At 33.8% G+C, this 16,039-nt stretch overlaps 1 long non-coding RNA gene across 1 annotated transcript in view; it reads right to left on the bottom strand.

The window, feature by feature from the left end:
• LOC141581454 (uncharacterized) overlaps nt 1-14,622 on the bottom strand; it is a 33,540-nt gene extending 18,918 nt beyond the window's left edge. Inside the window, exons 1-2 of the long non-coding RNA XR_012514094.1 lie at nt 14,428-14,622; nt 1,203-1,260 (exon numbers count right to left, since the gene is read on the bottom strand). This is a non-coding gene — a long non-coding RNA (uncharacterized LOC141581454). The remainder of the gene's footprint in view (nt 1-1,202; nt 1,261-14,427) is intronic.
• Nucleotides 14,623-16,039: the final 1,417 nt, after the last annotated feature.

Below are 16,039 nucleotides of genomic sequence, written 5' to 3'. Positions count from 1 at the left end.
ATGGCATAAATTACACATTTTCTTCTCTAGTAAAACATGATTTTTCTTTACAAAAGAAAACACCAAAGACATTGATTTAATAAATGCATGTTGTATGTGCATTGAAAGAAGGTTAGTTTGTATTGCTAAGTTATTGTAAGTTTGCATTACAGTAACAAGTAAAAGGAAAAATGAGCATATTTCTATAGGAGTATAAGAATGCAATGACCATACATATACAAATCACATTTTTTCATGACAGGTATATAACACATTGACACATAAAATGTGAACCATCCAAAAAACAAAGTATTAGGTGACATTTAATTATTACTTATTAAAATTTGATTTTATAAATTACAACCATCCTACTTGTCTCATCTGTAGATTTTTAGAGCTACACTTGAAGAGGAAAATGTTTTAGCAGAACTACGGCCAAATTAAGTCTTTTAAGAAATAAACTTTACAACAGGAAATATTGCAAAATTGTTACAGGATATATGTACTAGTTTAGTGCTTACTTTGATGGTTGCTGTTGTTCCTTTTTTATTCCTTTTTCTTCAGAAACAGAGTTTTGCTTTGTTACCTAGGCTGGAGTTCAGTGGCCACTAGAACTCACCGCAGCCTGGAACTCCTGGCTCAAGCAGTTCTCCACCCTCACCTTCCAGAGTAGCTAAAACTATAGGCATTTGTCATGACACCCAGCAAATTCGTATTTTTATCTTACTCATTTATTTTAGTAGAGGCAGGGTCTTTTTATGTTGTCAGCATCAGCTTCCCAAAGTACTAAGATTACAGGAATGAGTGACTGCACCCTCCTTTTATTCACATACATTCTTTGAGTAAGCTAAGCTGGATCAAATCTGCATATTCTAGGGCATGTGTAGGTGAAGGAACTCTATGTAAGTAATGAGAAGCACCTTTCCCCATAAGCGGCCCAATGATTCTTGCTTTCTATGAAGGAAAAAATCTAGGAAGTGAGCAAGGTTTTATGCCTCTACAACACCAAAAGGTACTCTCACTAGCATACTCGTTTTCTTCAATCTTTCCAGTGAGCGGGCCATGGAGGCAGAAAGCCATTGTGCCTACAGTTTCCAAGGACTCTAAACTGTCACACTAATCCATAATTCGTATTTTAAGAATTGCCTTAGTTTGTTTTGGACTGTATAAAAAAACAGCCCAGAATGAGTAATTTATAATAAACAGAAATTGTTTTGACTTACAGTTGTGAAGGTTGGGATCGAAGGGCCTTTTCTGACGAGAGCATTCTTGCTGAGACATCTGTAGCAGAAGGACAAGAAGGGTGAGAGCGAACAAGAGACTGAACTTGTAACCTCAAGCTCTTTTATGATCAACATTAATACATTCAGGAGGGCAGAGCCCTCAGGATATAAACAGCTCTCATTAGGCCCCATGTCCCAACACTGTTGCATTGGGAAGTATATTTCCAACACACGCTTTTTTGGGGACACATTCAAACCATAGCAAAAATTTATTAAAATATCATTTCTTTTCTTCTTCTTTTTTTTTTTTTTTTTTTTTTTTTTTTTTTTTTTTTTGAGACGGAGTTTCGCTCTTGTTACCCAGGCTGGAGTGCAATGGCGCGATCTCGGCTCACCGCAACCTCCGCCTCCTGGGTTCAGGCAATTCTCCTGCCTGAGCCTCCTGAGTAGCTGGGATGACAGGCACGTGCCACCGTGCCCAGCTGATTTTTTGTATTTTTAGTAGAGATGGGGTTTCACCATGTTGACCAGGATGGTCTCGATCTCTTGACCTCGTGATCCACCCGCCTCGGCCTTCCAAAGTGCTGGGATTACAGGCGTGAGCCACCGCGCCCGGCCTCATTTCTTTTCTTCTTATCTGCTTTTATGGATGTTCCTCAGACATGGATTTTACTCTTTGGATTTAACTTCATGTGAGATCTAATCTCTCTAATAGACTGAAGAAATGATGATTTTGTAGATTATCTGGATTTTTTCACTGTTGGGGCATGGTAGTGAACTCATAAACTTTGTATAATCTAAGTGGAAACCAAACCAGCATATATCTAGTAATTTTTGGTTTTAAACTGGTCATGCAGATGATAAATAGCAGGAATTCTGGTTTCTGCGTTCACTTATTTGCTGGCACACAGTTAACTTACTACATGATTACCTTGAGTAGGGCTTTGTTTCATGGTTTCTTTTTCTTTTTCTTTTTCTTTTTCTTTTCTTTTTTTTTTTTTTTTTTGAGACAGGGTTTCACTCCTGTCACCCAGGCTGGAGTGCAGTGGTGCACTTTCAGCTCACTGCAACCTCTGCCTCCTGGGTTTAAGCAGTTCTCCCACCTCAGCTGCCAAGCACCAGCTGGGATGACAGGTGCATGCCACCATGCCTGGCTAACATTTTTTGTATTTTTTGTAGAGGCAGGGTTTTTGCCAATTGCCCAGGCTAGTCTTGAACTCCTGAGCTCAGATTATCTTCCCACCTCAGCCTCCCAAAGTGCTGAAATTATGGGCATGAGCCACCATGCCAGGCCCATTTCATGCTTTCTTGAATATCTGGTAGAGCTTGAGGTATTTACCAATCCCTTCTGACTTAGCAGGTCTTGTAACTCAAAATACTGTCTCTCCTTGGAAACAGCAAACTGAAATATTCCTTAGTTCTTCTGTTTTTCAAGCTCTTGCTTTTTGTAAGATCTTAGAGTCTGTTCATGTGTTTCTTCAGAAGTTAGACAAGAATTTGGAAGGAGTTTAAGCGGATGATAGGATATTTCTCTTGTGGCTCCTTTTGTTTATTTATTTCCTCAGTTTCTATCCTCTGCCAGTCCTGAGCTCCATCCTTCGATACTTCAAGGGAAGAAGAATGCAATTCTGTACTTGAGTGCCAGCTACCCCACATGGTATGAACTGCAGAGTGGCCTCAGGTCAAAATCTTGAAGAACATGAATCTCATTCAATGATATTCAAATTCCTCCCTTCAAGAGTCAAACTTCCTCTAGTTTTCGGCTAATTAGGAATTAGGAACTCTTCAGCAGCTCTTTTTAAATTTTTTTCAGAATTTAATACTGCTATCTACAGGACAGTTAATGACATAAGTAATTCTGTCATTTCTGTACTGAAACTCCACCTTAGTTTACTTACAAAATGGTGATTATAAATAATTCTCAATTCATAAAGCTATTATAAGTATTAAATCAGATCTTACATGTATATACAGGTGTTTACAAGAATGTGTAGCATCTAGTAAAAGCTTAATGCATGTTATTTTTATTATAATAATTTCTAATGTAAGCTCCTTCCCTGAGACAGCTTTGCAAATGCCTCAACTTTGAGTGACTGCTTTGTTTCTTACTTGATTACATTTAGTTCCTCCCATGACATGAAAATATGTTCTTAGGCAAATATTTAAGTAAACACAAAAGGAACACATGTTTTACTTCAATTATCTGGACACTGACCATTTAACAAAAATTAATTGAAATCCTAGTATGTGCTATAACTGTACATGATTCAAAAAATAGAAAGGTAGACAAAATAATAAAAAATATTTATATAATATTTTCCAATTCATTTTTACATGGAAACAGAATCTTAGTAATAAACTCTTCATAAGCAAATGCTAGAAATTAATCAGAGTAGCCTAGAATTTTTATTGAATCATTTTGTTGATGAATTGATACATACAGTTAATCAGATACTATAAAGTAAAATATTTAACCACGTACATCACATCTAGTGATACTGCCTTATTTTGTATAATTTAACAAGGCACTGTTATACTCTTCTATAATATAAATCAGGATACATAAGTAATACCATTTGATATATCTAGATTTACTTTTCACATACAGGAAGATTTATCTTTTAAAAAACTTTTTATGATATAGTATAACAAATTAAGACCATAAAGCAAGAAACAAAATACTCTAAAAATTCACTGACTCTGGCTCACGCCTGTAATCCCCGCACTTTGGGAGGCTGAGGCAGGTGGATCACGAGGTCAAGAGATTGAGACCATCCTGGTCAACATGGTGAAACCCCGTCTCTACTAAAAATACAAAAAATCAGCTGGGCATGGTGGCGCATGCCTGTAATCCCACCTATTCAGGAAGCTGAGGCAGGAGAATTTCCTGAACCCAGGAGGCGGAGGTTGCGATGAGCCAAGATCGTGCCATTGCACTCTGGCTTGGGTAACAAGAGCAAAGCTCCATCCCCCACAAAAAAAAAAAAAAATCACTGACTCTTAGATGAAAATAATTAACATAAAATATTACTACTTTTTAAACTTTAAAACATATGTTATACATATTATAATGTATCAATTTAAAAGTTTATTTTTCATATTAACATTGTGAAGTATTTGCACTGGAATTTTCTGAACGAATTCAGTCTTCCATGAGAGTAATTATATTAAAGTTACCTAATACAATATGAAATGTATAATACCAATATTTACTCATTGTCCATATCTTCTTCATGAAGAAATGCTAAGTTGTTACCTTATTAATTAGGGCACCAAAACATGTTCACAAAAATGTGAAAGTAAAGAAATTGCTTTTGTTATACTGTTTTACATATTCTCCAGAATTGAATTTAATCAGTGAAAAAGATTAATGAAGGTTTCAAAATATTATTTGAATGTTAGTAACAAAAAAATTATTTATCGTCATTGATACCTAGGGCAAAAACAACTGTTGCCCAGTTTGCTTAGTTTTAAATATAAATGTTTACAGTTGTAAATAAAACTGTCACAATTCATGACTAAGAACCTTAAAAACTATTTTTAAGTTTTTCCCATTCCACTATCATAGCATTTATCTACTCATAAAATCAGCCTAAACATAATTTGATATCTTTAGCAGTTCAGTGATTCAATGTACATGATCGTTTTGTTTTTTTGAGACATCTGGCATGACTGTAAACTATGATATGACCTTTGTCATATAAAGCATAATACAATAATATCCCAAAGATAATCACATCTGTAAACAACATGGCACATAAACAGAGTAAATGGTAACCTTTTTAAAAAAAATTTTTTTTGCTATTGCTTACACTGGAGGAGGGAATATAACATCAAAACTTGACACATTCTTTCATACGATGATTATTTCTAATTACAAAGCATGATAGTTGAATGTTACATATGCTTTCTTCTTCTGAAAACTTTTCTACAGAAGGTGAAAGTAACTATGAAGTAAAGCTCCCAATGCCTTCTGATTTAACTGAAAGGAACACTGAATTCAAAAATTAAACTGTGCACACTCTTCCTAGCTTGTGAATAATGCCATATATCCTGACCCAGACAAGATCAGCAGGCTGGTTTAGACCTTGGGGCTGGCAATTTTACCACTGCTTTTCTCTAACAGTATTTTGGATTTTCTATTGTAACTCACTTCTGTGATCCTTAAAAGTAGATAGATCCTATGGTACATGCCCACAGCTCCTACTTTATCTTTTATATAGTTGCAGTTATTTGCTTATTCATTGTCATTTGCCTCAAGTGTGCCCTTCCCAATGAACTTGAACTTTGCCATAGCAGGGAACAACGATTAATTAATATTGATTAATGACTGGCTAGCATTTTAAATTTCTATTTTTCTGATGAGTTATTAAAGGTGAATTTGGAGAGACTCTGTCTCCATGCTTAGAACACAGTAAATGTTTAGCATTTAGTAACATCAATATTATTAATATTAGTAGTAATACTATGATTAGTATTAATATTAGTAGTACTATTACTATTAGCAATACTAACATTAGTATTAATATTACCAGTAACACTAACATTATTAGTATTAATAATAGTAGTAGTAATACTAATAGTATTTACTAAATATTTAGTAAATTCTGTTTAGTGTTCTCCTAGAATGTCTAAATGGGAAATCATATCACAGATTAATTTTTAAAATTTAACTTCTATTTCTGCCATTAAAAATGTCTCATCATCTGCACTGTCATTATGAGATCCTAGACTCCACAGCAGTTAAATATTAAAATCAAATGACTTAAATGTAAAAATACTTGCAACAAAAAATTGTCAAGTAATCTTTTATCTTAAAAAACTGAGAGGAAATAATCATGTACTGAACACTTAGTATATGCCAGGAACATTCATTCTTTGACTCACTACAATTTGATTTCTACTCTGAACAATCTCCTAAACTTTTTAATGACTTCTATTTTCAATCCAATGGAAAGGTTTCAATCTTACTTAACATCTCAGCATTCAACATAGATAACTAGTCCTACCTTCTTGAGATATCTTCTTCCTTTTCACTCTTTTTCCATTTATAACCTGGTTTTCTACCTGACTCTGATCATTTTTACCACCACCGTATTTTCTGCAGGCTCATATTCTTCTAAGAGGAAACCAACTGTTGAAATTTCACTGGCTTCAGTGAAAGGCTTTCTTCTCATATGTACGTTTTTGCTCGTCTATGCATGCTGAGGTTTACCTGCATGCAAACGATACAGAATTTGACATTTCTAGTGCAGACGCTTCTCTGAGCTCCGAACACCTATGCACAATTACTACTTTGACATCTCTTTTTTTTTTTCTATTTCAAACTCAACCTATCCACATCTTGAAGCAACAAAAGATAACTTTATATGTACTGCCACCCAGAGTAGTCTTTTTTTGAATCCCAGTGAATAGGTCAACTCTCCGTCTCATATCTCAACACCAGTACTTTGAGTCCACTCCAACGTTAGCTTCTCTCTCAGCTCTGTTTCCAATTCATCCCAAGATGGTGATTTTATTTACTCCAAAAATATTTCTCAAATTTGCCTACATATCCAGACTACATTCAGAAATGGCATTTTCAAAATATAGCTCTCTTTTTTCTTCTATGCATGTGCACACATACACACATGTCTTGCCATTTTGTGGCAAAAGGAGTGTGTTAATGGGATCATAAACATGAAATCCACTTGTATTACCATGTTCTATAATCCAGAAGGAGCTGGCCTGTTCTGCCAATTGAATAGTGGGATGGCATACTGAAGAGTCAACTAAGATGTCAACTTGGACAAAACTTTGAGGATCTGGAGCATGCTGTCAGAATGTGTCATTGTTGTGAACCAAAGGCCAGTATATGGTCATGTGTCTGCAATAGTTGAAATACAAGAACTCTGTCACCAAGGTTGAAAGCAGGATTGGCCCCTCTCACCATCACTCTTAGAGACTCATTTGCAGAATTTATTCTTCCAATCCATTCAACCTTAGAATCTTCTAAATTACAGACTCTGATACATGGGATAAAGATCATTGAAGTGACACAGTAAGAGCTGCACTGAACTGAACACTTGACTACCACCTGGCCATGCTGGAGTCACATTCCAGTGTACCCACAAGAAAACAGTAGAATGACTAGACAATATAATTAGAATGACTAGAATAAATGACCTTGTCAGCATGGAACTGCTACAGGGAGAGTAGCATGTCTCTAGAACAATGAGGGCTCAGTTGGCATCACTTACTGTTTCCCTGCCAAGTAATAACTGTGATTGGATAAACGAAGTAACTATAACCTGATAAGGACAAGGAACATATGGGCCCAAAGACTTAAATATAGGTTCAGGCCATCATGCCAGACAGCTTGAAATGCAGGACAAATGTGAGTAAAAAGAAGTTTCAAGACCAGATGCAGCGGTGGGGACTGAATCTCTGTTCATTTGCCAACCAACCTCTTTAAACTCTTTTTTAGGTCATTTTAATGGCTGCCATTCTGAAGAATGGGACTTACATTGCCCTTCTCAGAGAAGGAACATTCAGTTTTCACTTGTGATACAGTTTTTGTAAGAGGGTAAAAGCTCATCTGAAAGGTTCAGGGTGTATACCATACCAGATCCAGTTTCCAAGGATCACCGGATCTAGTCAGGGCAACCTGCTCCCTGGATCTTGGCTTCCCCTTCAGATCTACACAACAGGAGAGATATAAAGTCAAGTCATAATCCCTGACCAGCACTGCTTTCACCTCATTTTTTAAAAATTATACATTCAGTTCTGTGATAAATTTCACCTCATCTTTTAATATGAATTATCTTAGCCTTTCCCAGGGACGTAGACTAACCTTCAGCAAAACCTCCATCAAACCCACCTCAGCTCCAGTATATGGGTCCAACCGAAAGAGTTACTATAGCTCTACCATCCCCAGAGACTTCCTAAAAGAACCAAAGTAACAGAATCTGGAAATGGTGGAAGTTAACAGTCTATAGGAAAATTTTTGACTAGGGAGAAATGAGACAGGAAAGAATCTACATCCCAACTACTCACTTATTCTTCCCCATTCTGACAGGCAGGGATTTCATTTATTCAGCCTGAACTTAAATCATGTGACTATTAACTACCTGGGTGTTTTTGTGAGAATATGCCCTGTTCGGAAACATACAACCTTAAGTTGGTGTTCTATTTTTTCCCATTTTTTCCTTTCCCATCTCTCTTACCTACCAGAATTATAATTCACAATAAAGTATTAATAAGTAAGCATTGTTTCAATCTGTTATTTAGGGAACCCAGGCTTAAAAACTTTATGAAACATGCCAAAGTACTCTAACTTTTATCCCACAACCCCTGATGCCCGCAGAGATAGCTGCTGGAACTCAAAGTATTTATAAACATATTTTATCCTGTGTTTGTTTCTTAAACAAAATGAAAATCCACCTAAGGATAGGAATCATGAGCAGCCTCCAAATCCCTTTCAAAAGTCTAAAGGGACTTGTTTACTCAGCAAAGGAAGAAACATCTCCAAGTATTATAAAATAATGTGAAACACACGAGTGTTTGGCACATGTTTATCAAGGATTAAAGCATTAGTAAGTGAAAAGAAAAAGAAAAGTAGGTTGGTTTAACATTATACCATGGTAAACATTATTTTATTAAGTCTCATGGATATGACAAAACAGAAGGATTTTCATTATGAAATATTTAAACGTGAGGAAAATGAAATTGAAAGGGAACACATTACGTTCTTCTGAAAAGTTTTGACAGAACATTGTCTGACGCAACAAATGAGAAAGATAGAGAAGGAAAAATACAACCTAATGATGTACATCAAAAAATTTAGAACGGACTTTTGTAAACCATATGTAAAATCTGTTTAACAATTCTTTTTATCTCATCTAGTTTTCTAAATCCTTCCATTTTTCCCACAGAGCTGATATGCTTGGGTATTTTGAGTATGGAACCTGTCAGGCCAAGCAAAGGACTTGCCTTATAGTCACTATTGTTAACACTAACATTTCTTGCATTTATTCTTCTTAAAACTTTAAAAGAATTAAAACATGAAAAGAATCTGCCAATTGTTTGTGATTTACATTTATTAAGATCCTAGCACTTTGACAAGGATGCTATTTTACCAGACTTTATGTTGGCAAAGCAGAAATATGAAACTAAAGAGCATATCTTACTGGCTCAAAAACACATAACCATATACTGGATCACGGATCCAATGTTCCTCCTTAACAGATTAAGCCTCTCTTCTATATTCTACATGCTTTATTTTCCCAGGTTGGTCACTCAGCCCAAAGGCTGTGACTTATTTTCAATTTCAAATATAAAAGTACTGAATTATTCTTCCCACGTTCAACATACTATATTATGGGAGGAAGGAAGTCCAAACCAATCCTGTTATCAGTCCCCCTGCCCTGCATGCCCGTTAATAGCAGAGAATTGGATTAGAAAGAACAAGCACTCATAGTCCAAGGACTAAAGCATTAAGAGGTAATATCTTCAGTATAATAGTTTTTGTAGGAGTAATATAAACATAGTATTTTTAAATGAAAATGCTATTGTATTTCTAAATATATAATATTACTAGTAAAAATATGTAAAATATGTATTGACTTTCAATCAGCATTAACTATATATATTAATATTTTTAAATGTGGCTTTTTTTTTCTAATTGCTTCTTTATTAGTCCTGAGATAAATTTAGGAACCATGTGCTAAGGAACTATTATGCTTAGTGCTAAGAATACAGTGGCAAGCCAAGCAGCCTTGTTGCTTCTACTTATGGAAGTTATAGTCTAAGGATTATATCAGGGATAATCTGTTACAGAAGAACCAGCAGTAGCAGCAGGATTTCATAGTTATTGTAAACTTGGGACTGTGATTTAACACCTTTTGAGAAAAAGATAAACATGTTTAGAATGTTTCTAAGAAGAATTTGACTTAATAGTTACAACAAGCCAGTCAACTAGTTGAAATTTTAATAGGTAGGCAGTTTCCAACACACAAGAAACATGCTATGCAATGAAAAACTATATAATATAAGCAGGGCTCAGGGTCTCAATGGACAAAATAGAGGGCTTACTAATGGACTACTGAGCATTTGTCCTATGGCCTGCTGACAACTCCCAGATGATTTTAACACTATTACATGCTGCAGATGTAATATTAACTGAGAAATATTAGGGAAGTTAATTCATGACCCCCTAGAGAATTGAAGATCATGAAGGAAAAATATCATTATCTATTAATCTAAATAAACATTTTTGCTTTTTTGCTTTAGACATCCTAATCATTTTTTACAGTAACTTAGCAAAAAGAGAAATAATAGACTTGGCTTTATATAATTTACATTTACTAAAATTTATTCTTTTGCCTTTGATTGTCTAGGGTTGAGATTGAAATACTTGACAGTTTATGCTGACATAATTTGTTTGACATCATCTATAAACATTGGAAGTATTCTTGTCACACACTCATGAAAAATTCAGCCCTCTTACCAGCCCAGCTTCTTGAAGACCTTACTAACTGCAAGTTCAACTCTGAGCACTAACTCTTCGCATTATGAAGCAGTTTTAGCACACACACACACACACACACACACACACACACACACTTCCCTTATTCTTAATTTTGGAGACCATTTGACTGTTTCGTTAATTAAATTTACTTTCATTCTGAATTTTATATTGCTCTTGTAGGTTTATAAACATCTCTCAGTAGTTATGAGTTTATTGCTTTACTAGCTTTAGTATTCTTCTTTGAAGTTAATAATTTATTATTTCACCAGTTTAAAGAATTGCATTGGCTTTTGCTATTTTTTCTTTGTGGTAATAAAATTATATCAAGTAATTAACAGTAGACTTCTCAGTTGTTTTATCTCATTTTTAGCTTTTGTTTTTAGAATCTTCATTGTTCTGTTTTCTTTTGATACACTGTGATTTCTGACTGTGTAACATGTTTTTAAATATTTTTTCTATATTAATAACTTCTGATATTAAATATGAATGAAACAGTAGGCAAAGCATAGGGGGAAAAAGTAAACAGGCAAAAGATAACTATAAACAATTTAAAATTAAAACAATCTTTGATTTTTTTAACCTATAAAAGGAAACACTGTTAAGAGTATGTGCACATGTGTGTATATATATATGTACATATATATGTTATACATTTATGTATGTGTGCATATATATGAATACATGTGTGTAATACAATTACACACACACACACACACACACACACACACAAATATATATATATGACTGCCTAGATACAGACAATCCACACTCTGAAGACAGAAAAGTAACCTATTGTCAACCATTTTGAATTTGCATGGCTGCCTCCCTGAGTCTTCTATCACATTTACTCTGCCAGAATCTTGAAATTGCCTTCCAACTCTTCTCTATGATTCTAGGAAACATTCTGGCTGTAAACTGTTTAGGAAAACTTGAACTCTGCTTAATTATGGTTCATGTTCATTAAAGCACAATCAAAACCTAAAGAAAATTGTCTCATCTGTCAAAACTATACTAGGTCTAGTTGTAGAAATATGACTGGTTTAAAATGTTGTATTGACAATTTCGTTTCAATACTATTCTATTCCTTAAGAATTGGACATAATTTTTAAGTTGATAACACTTTTGTTACTTTGGTTATATTTTCGAGTCCATATTGTGTCTGGCACATTGAGTATTTTGATGTACTCTTTGGGTGGTTTAAGATAATCAAAAGTGAAACAACAGGTTATCTACCTAATTAATTTTACATATTTTTAATTCAGTCAATAATTATTTTCCCAAGAAATTTATGTCTAAGATTATTCATACAAAAGTGAGTGCAGTGGCTCAAGCTTGTAGTTCTACCTATTTGGGAGGTGGAGACAGGAAGGTCATTGAGCCCATGAATTCCAAGACTGACATGAGCTGTGATTGCACCACTGCACTCCAGCCTAGGTGACAGAGCAAGACCCTGTCTATACACGTATTTAAACCAAAGAGTTGTAATTATCTGCCTTGGCTCATCTAAATGCCACCAGTTGATTCAACAAGTGAAAAGAATTTCTACATTATTGTGCATAAAACTGTTACTGAAATTTTTTAAGTTGATTTTGCTAGCAACTGGACTCAAGAACAAGAGAAGATAAAGGATTACTATCTGTTAAACTCAGAGAACATATATATATATATATTCATCCAACATTAATTGAATTTTGAAAATGCATGAAAAACATTTTTGTCATTGATACTAAAGTTGTTCAATGAACAGCAAAAGAAGTTCTATAGTAGAGTAATTCAAAACCAAGTCTTTGAGTAAAAAGCTTTCCTGCATATGTGTTCTCAAATAAATGTCTTTATTTTTTCAAAATCAAAATGTGGCGAAAATACACGAATCATTTATAAACAAACTCTTTAAGAAAGTTAATTTTCCTGGATTGCTTTCAGTGTTTTAACTTCTGATATAAGTTAATCATTAAGATTTCTCCTACTACATATTAAATAACCAGAGATTGCACTGAAACATAATTTGCTATAGACAAAGTTTGCATTTGAGCCCAAATAACTTAAAACACAGTAATTACTGCAGCCATAACAGCAACAACTCTTTATAACAATAAAACTAAGTCATCTCCACATTGCAATAATACAAAATTACCTGATATATGAAGAACCAAAAATACATGTTTGATTCCCAAGAGAAGAGACAAAAAATAAGAATAAACCTCATGATAACCCAGACATTGAAATGAGCATCTAAGGATTTAAAGCAGCTATTATAAATATATTCAAATATATAAAATAAATAAAAATATAAAAACCAGAGCAGAGAGGTAGAAATTTTTAAAACCTAATGAAAATCCTAGAACTAACATAAATAACATTTTAGACAAAAAATTCACTGGACAAGCTCAATAGCAGAATGGAGATGACTGAGAAAGATGTAGTGAAAATGCAGATAGATCCAGATAAATGATCTAATCTGAAAACCAGGAAGAACAAACAATTCTTAAAACTCAGCCTATCAAAATACCTACAATATATATAATTGATCTTCCAGAAAGAGTGAGAATAGAGAACAATATTTTTGAAATGTATAAAATGTATCAAATTTGGTGAATGACATAAATTCACAGAATTTAGAAAGATGTGATAAAGAAGCCATGTCCAGGCACATTATAGTCGAACTGCTTAAAATGCAAGATAAGGAGAAATTATTGAAAGCAGCCTGAGAAAAATGTACGAGGAATAAGAATTAGAGTCACTTTTGTTAGTTAACACCAACATTTTTTGCATTATTCTTCTAAAAACTTAAACACAATCTGGGAATCATTTTAAATTTACATTTATTAAGACCTTAGCACTTTGATAAGAATGCTATTTTACCAGCCTTCGTGCTGGCAAAGAAGAAACATGAAACCAAAGAGCTGATTTTACTGTCTCAAAAACACACAATCACAAACTAACTTTGTATTACAAACTATAGAGACCAAAAACAGTGGAATACCATCTTTAAACTGCTTAAAGGGGAAGAAAAACCTATCAGTTCAGAATTCTGATTTACGTTTTGGTCTATGAATTCAATTTATAAATTAATATGAGACTTGCCTGACATATATACATTTATATATACGTGTGTGTCTGTGTGTATATATATGCACACATGTGTATATGCATACATATGTACACACATGCATAGACACATGTACACACATATACATAGTTACGTATATAATTCTATCTCAGAGCACTAGCGTGATTTTTGAAAAACAATTCGTGCCCTCAAAAACCTTATGGTTTAGATAAGGAGACTTGGTTCATGCCGTAACATAAACAATTGATGATCCAAAACAGAGCTATCTCTACCAGAACTAATCCATTCTGGAAAAAAAAGAAAAGGATTATAAATCTGGTTAATTTCTTTTTAGCTATTATTTTCTTCATTAAAAATTGTAATACTTTACACATGCTATTTTATTTTGTTCAAGTACCTTATTTCCCTGCTCTATATTCCTTCTTGGGGTTTCTATAATATCTGTTCTCACAAACGCTTCTTCCTGTTTCTTCATTTTTTTTTCTTTTCCTTACATTTGCCAAATGATAGTTTGACAGGATGATTTTATTATACACTCACATCCGCAAGCTCTCAAAATCATGTTTCCTGAGAAGCATCTGTGACAGCTCAGTTCACCCCAGTTTTCATCTTTACGTTAGAAAACAAAGTACAGACAGATTTTGTACCTCCCAGAGAGTCCTTCGTTTTCCACATGCTTTCTTTGTGTTAGTACTACTTCTGGGATGCACTGTTTCTGGTCCCTCTCAATGCTGTGATTTCTCTCCATAGCTTCTCAGCTCCATTTCCTCCTGCACAGCTTCTGCCTAATTTCAGCTCTGCTGGCAGCCTTTACCGCTATTACAAAACCTGGGGATTATAGTGTCTCCTCATTTTGCTGAATGTGGAGTTGCGACAGTTTTCCGTTTTGAGTAACTTCCAGGAGGAGGAAGAGAGACTGTTGTTGATTTACTCAGTCACATTCCTACTAGAAATCTACTCTTACTTTTTAAAATGACTTGTTTTGACTGCTGTTTATTGAAATTTCATTCCTTATCACTAACCCCAAATGCAAGCATACTTCCTTCCTTATATTCTCCTAATATAACTATGTTACAATTTTTTGTTGAATCAATTATCAGCATCCACATATCAACTGGTTATAATTTTTAAAACAAACCAAATGACCATATTTTATTTGTTTTACTTTTTTTTACTGGAGTTAACTATTTTTGTTTGCTTTCTAAATTTACTATGCAGCTATCACTAATTAACTCCCAAATTCTGATCTTCACTCTCAATGCAGATCTTCAGAATTTCTTCCAAACTTCAATTTCTGAAGTTTAGAATGAATCTGTAAAGGTGAACTTACATGCCCCTTAATGTTTTACATTTAGCTTTTCTCTCTCCCCTCAGGCTAATTCAGATGCCATTTGGCCATAAGCTTTATTACAAAAACAAAAAATTAATTTTGACAAATACAAATTGTATACATTTACTATGTATAGCATGTTATGTACGAACATGGGAGTAAAGATATTTCTTTAACGTAGTTATTTAATTGTCTTTGTATATACCCAATAATGGAATTGTATTATAAACATTCTGGCTTGCAGAATTTGTAGGCACCTGTCAACAACTGTCATCTGTAGACCTATTCTCATTATCTTTGTTGAAATTATGATATGTTTTAATAACTATACTATAACTTATATAGGTTCAGTTTCTTTATACATCCAGTTTATTTAATTCAGAGTGTTACATTTCCATTATACAGTCTTTTAATTAATGTGAAATTAAAAATAAATTCTCAATTTTCTAACAAATATTTCATCTAACATGTAGTCAAAGAAGATACATTTCAGTCAAAATAATTTCAAAAAAAATAATAATAATTTCAAGGGCTTGTGACACTACCTTCTTGGTGAAATTAAGTAAGTTGAAATGGAAAACTCATGAATTGTCCTAGAAAAATAAGGATATAGGCCAATATTAATATAAAATTTAATTAAATTAGAATAAGCCAGTCCTTCTGTAATTTTGTTTTTTCTAACAATAAAGAGGCATACAGTTTCTTTGTTATTATAAGTCTAATTATTTGGAGAGATCAAGTGTTTTAAAATGTTAAAATTTCACTGATAAAAGCACATTCCTTTTTTGACATAGACAAAACTGAAATTCTACCTTGACTCCTGTATTTTCTTTTAAAAAAATAAAGGTTGTGTCTGATTCTTGGATACCTCCATAGCCAAGTATGTTTACATGATCTGAATTTGAGACAGAGATGTTTTCGGCAAGTAT

The sequence above is a fragment of the Saimiri boliviensis genome, chromosome 15 (assembly GCF_048565385.1).
Source record: "Saimiri boliviensis isolate mSaiBol1 chromosome 15, mSaiBol1.pri, whole genome shotgun sequence".
NCBI lineage: Eukaryota > Metazoa > Chordata > Mammalia > Primates > Cebidae > Saimiri > Saimiri boliviensis.
The sequence above is the reverse complement of the archived record's forward strand: the minus strand, read 5'-3'. Positions and strand labels throughout refer to the sequence as shown.